The 4524-nt window shown below is 47.4% G+C and overlaps 1 protein-coding gene across 5 annotated transcripts in view; it reads left to right on the top strand.

Moving 5' to 3' along the window:
• The first annotated feature begins 2075 nt into the window (after nucleotides 1–2075).
• The window catches only part of FANCI (FA complementation group I), an 82982-nt gene continuing 80533 nt past the window's right edge, over nucleotides 2076–4524 (top strand). For 3 of the 5 annotated variants that reach the window (XR_002725360.1, XM_023187097.1, XM_023187098.1), the window contains exon 1: nucleotides 2076–2152. The gene's annotated coding sequence lies outside the window, so the exon portion shown is untranslated. The remainder of the gene's footprint in view (nucleotides 2153–4524) is intronic. The other 2 variants (XM_023187096.1, XM_031935803.1) reach the window with 1 other exon arrangement.

Here is a 4524-nt window from a genome sequence, read left to right on the forward strand (position 1 = left end):
AGTATGTATAGCTCTAGACCCAAAGGGTAGCTACAGGGCAGCTTTGTTGGGGAGTCATGGTGTGGATCTTCAGGCTGGGTGTCCACATGCAGGCACAGGAAGCCTGAGACCTCACACTGCAGGACTGAGTTGGGAATGGTAAGGGGATTCCATTTGTACTTTTTCTCTGGACTCCTGTAAATATTAATAGCTATAATGTTGTTAGATAAACAAGTACTATTGACAAGGTCTGAAGAACATTTAGTTCCATTACTGTAAACCTGTTTTTAACTGGCTGTATTTTCTAGAGTCAGTGTATCACTAGCTTCTCAGTGTATAGTGTCTAGTTGATGAAACAGACAGATATGATTTGCTCCTTAATTAAGGAAGCCTGCACCAGGGTGAAATAACCATTGTTGTTCATCTGAATGAATCTGTTCTTCTCTTGTTTTGCATATGTAACACCTATTAATGCATGGAAAACACAGATGATACATTCGTGAAACAAGGGGAGACAAGAGCCCTGAAGCATCAATGCCAGTGGGTAGACACAAGCAATTCAGTAAGTCAGTCTGGGATACGCCAGTGGAGGCTCTGAGAGGCTAATGAGCCTGTCCTAGCTAACCAGATCCACAGATTCATGGCTGAATCCCACAAGTAGCCTGGGAGATTTTGTGGGGAGATGAGGCAAAGTAATCTGTCTCCTTGGCAAGGTAAAGGATTCCTTTCAGGAATCATCTTCTACCTCAAGCTGCCGTGTTAATTAAACATCACAACTCAGTATTGGGACAGAAATGTAGAAGGAAAAAAATGCCGAAGGGTCACAAGCAAGGAGCAGGTCTAGACAGCTGAGAAGCACCATTCTCCTCCAACAGCTATGTTTCTTCAATAACTGGCCATGTAGACCCCTTCTACCCCTGCGCACTGGAAGTCGAGTCAGGCTCCATGCTGAATGCTCCCTGATCTTAGCATTCCTTCACTTGCCATCCCACAGGCACCTCAAATTTGGTGAGTTCAAATCTGAAGGGTTCATCGTCACCCCATCATCCTTTTCCGGTGCTCCCTGTGTTAGTCAACTGCAGGATTAACTCCCCACCCCCAACCCCAGTAGCTCAAGCCTGAACATTCCTCAACAACTCCCACAACGCCTCAAATCCGGATATTTGGGCTTCCTAAATCTCTACCTCCTAATCTCTTTCACATGCAGTCCACTCCTTTCTGTTCCCATTGCCGCGGTTGGGCCACCACCACCTATCTCTGGGACAACTTACAGTCTCCTAAGGGGTCCTGCCTTAGGTCCTCCCCACCTGGCTCATCTCTTTTGAACAGTTTCTGCAGTACTCACCTGCGGGAGATAGCATTCTACAATGTGAACATAGTCATGTCCTTCCCCTTCAGCGGTTCCCCACTGCCCCCAATGTGAAAAGGAGTTACAAACCCCTGCCTTCCCACTCCCACCCAGCACCTTCGCCTTCGTAACTGGCCAGGGGCTCTCTTGCTTGCTCTTTGCTCTCAGACCCTTTGCACAAGGTGATCCGTCAACCCAAAACAGAATCTCGGCCCACCCTCTGTCGGTCTTCGCGCTACTGTCAGTTGTTCATTTAACAAGTATTCGCTGCTTTTACCAGGCTACACGCTAAACGCTGGGGTTACGCAAGGGTAGCGCAAGACAAAACAAAACAAAGAACAAACAAAAACCACAACCCACAGAAGTCCATTAAGACCCCTAGTAACAGGGGGCTTACATCTGAGGGGTTACTGTCTCTTGGCACAAGGTGGAGTATGAAATCCGCCTCTGCCTTCCAGCTTTTCCAATGCCAAGACCTGCAGGGCCACCAGTTGTGAGTCCCCTCCCGCACTGACTACTCCCGCAACAGGACACGAGGGAAGCTGAACCTGTCGGGACACCGCGCCGAGCACGCTCAGGTCCCACAGCGCGTGCTCATGGGCAATCCCGAGCGCGAGTTCGGACAGGCAGCGCCCCCCTCCGACTGTGAGCGGGGACATTCTAGAACTCCGCACGCTTCCCAGCACCCCTTGAGTCTTCATCTTACACCCCGCCCGCGGGCACCCGGACGGCGGAAGTGCGCTGCGAGGGCGGAACTTGTTGTTACGGGTAACGGAAGTGTGGCGGCGTTGAGTTGAGCGGGCTTTTTGGAAGTTTGTGGCGGAGGTGAGGTGGTGGTGACTGCAGAGCGGCTCGCGAGTTTCTCGGGCTCGGGCTGTGGGACTGGGCCCCTAGGAGGGAGCGGTTCCGTGGGGGAAAGGAGGCTCGTGTTCTGACTTGGCGTTCTGTGGCCTGGAAAATAGATGCTTTCCGCTGTCTCCCGCTGCCTGCTTCAGCTTTCGCAGTTCCCTCCTAGGGGTGTGCCACAGTGGGAGCCCCTCGTGTTAAATTCTTCTCCCTTGGTCGAGGTTCAGCTCTTCTGAGAAATTTCCCTTAACCCTGCTTTGCATTTGTTGTCCGGTCACGGTCTCCATCACCAGCTGCTTCGTGTTATAGTTTCTGTATTTGCGTTCACGGCTTGTTAACTGAAGATCCCGGAAGGGAAGGCCGCAGCGTTTCCCGCCGGCGGGGCTCTGCCATTATCGGATCTTGACTTAAGATCTCTGATGCTCTCCGGCGTCTCTTGACAAGAAATTTACTTAGCGCTCAGGGAATTCACAGCCACCCGCCTGTGGTCTTACCTCTGGTTTTAGGATGATTTTAGCAAATGTGCCTAGATTGATTTAAACGTATTCCCCTCTGAAGCCGCCTGTCCCTTCTGGCTGGACACCTTATTAGGTTGGTGTGCCCTATTTGCATCCAGTAGTTCAAAGCATGAGATCTTGGAGTCTGGAGCTGGACAGACTTGGGTTTCACTTCTCTCTGTGCCACTTGCTAGCCTTCTAATCTTGGGGGAAATTCCCTAATATCTGAATCCCAAAAATTGTTCATTTAAAATGGGGCTAATATTACACCTACCTAATAGGTGGTGGTGTGAGGGTCATGTTAATGAACGTAAAGTGTTGGCCCCAGTGTCTTCCCTATTATAGGGGTTCAATAATTTGTTCAACAAATATTTGTTAGTTACCTAGTTTGAGCTAGGTACTGTGTTAAGTGCTGGAGATACAGTGATAAAAACAGCTACAGTCCCTGTCCTTACGGGACTTATAGTCTACTGGGAGATAACATTTGTTAATCTGATAATTACACATGTAATATTAAAAATTGGTGACAATATGTAAGAGAGTTTACTGGTGCCATGAGAGGATGTACTACGGAAACGTTTAACCTAGACTGAGCTTCATATATATATATATATATATATATTTTTTTTTTTTTTTTTTGAGATGGAGTCTCGCTCTGTCGCCAGGCTGGAGTGCAGTGGCGGTATCTTGGCTCACTGCAACCTCCACCTCCTGAGTTCAAGTGATTCTTCTGCCTCAGCCTCCCGAGTAGCTGGGACTACAGGTGTGCGTCACCACGCCCAGCCAATTTTTTTGTATTTTTAGTAGAGACGGGGTTTCACCATGTTGGCCAGGATGGTCTTGATCTCTTGACCTCGTGATCCGCCCTCTTTGGCCTCCCAAAATGCTGAGATTACAGGCGTGAGCTACTGCGCCCGGCCTAGATTGACCTTTTGAGGAGATGTGTATTGAGCTGAGATCTGAAGGATTTGTAGGAATTAGTAATAAAAGACTGGGGGGCAGTGGATGGAAAGAGGAATATTTATTTAAGTTCCAGATGGAAACATGTGGAAGGGCCTGTGGCAGAAAGAACTTGGAGATTTAAAGGACTGGAAACAATTCTGTGTGGCAAGAGCAGAGTGATGAAGGGGAGTTAGGCATGGGTCAGACTTTGCAGGACTTAATTTTATCCTTACTTAACGATTTGGGACTGATAAGAAAGCAATGGAAGCCACTGAAGAGCTTTAAGATGTGGATGGCATGGAGGGAAGATAAGTCAGATAATCAGGTTTGTGTTTCAAAAACATCACTTTAATGGCTGCATAGAAGGGGACAAGTTAGGAAACGATTGCAGTAGTTCAGGTGAGAGATGATGGGGGTTTGGAGTAATGTGTCAGTAGTGGAGATGAAGAAAAGTAGACAGATTTGGGAGATTTTTAGTAGGACTTGGAATGGATGTAGTGAAGGATGAAGGCAAAGTTGTTAAGAATGTTACCCAGGTTTCTGGTTTGAGCAGCTGAGTGGATGATGGTACCATTTATGGAGATGGGAAGCACAGGAGGAAGAAGAGGAACAGATTTTCTTTCTACTAGGCTGTATTTCCCCCTTCTATTTTCATAGCTACTCACTGAATTCTATCTGCTTCATGTGCCTCCATTTCATCCCATCTTTTCTATTCTCCAGTCACCACCCTAGTACAGGTCTTTATTATTTCCACTAAAATAACTTTCAAATGGTCTCTTAGCATTTGCTGTTTCTCCTTACCTTCTCCCCACTTTAATCTGCACAAAGATGCTAGTTTCTGTTTCCTCAAACACTTGCAATCTTGTGAGATTGTCTTTTGCTCAGAATTTTTAAATGGTTCTCAGTGATTTA

Source organism: Piliocolobus tephrosceles, chromosome 6, assembly GCF_002776525.5.
Source record: "Piliocolobus tephrosceles isolate RC106 chromosome 6, ASM277652v3, whole genome shotgun sequence".
Classification (NCBI taxonomy): Eukaryota; Metazoa; Chordata; class Mammalia; order Primates; family Cercopithecidae; genus Piliocolobus; species Piliocolobus tephrosceles.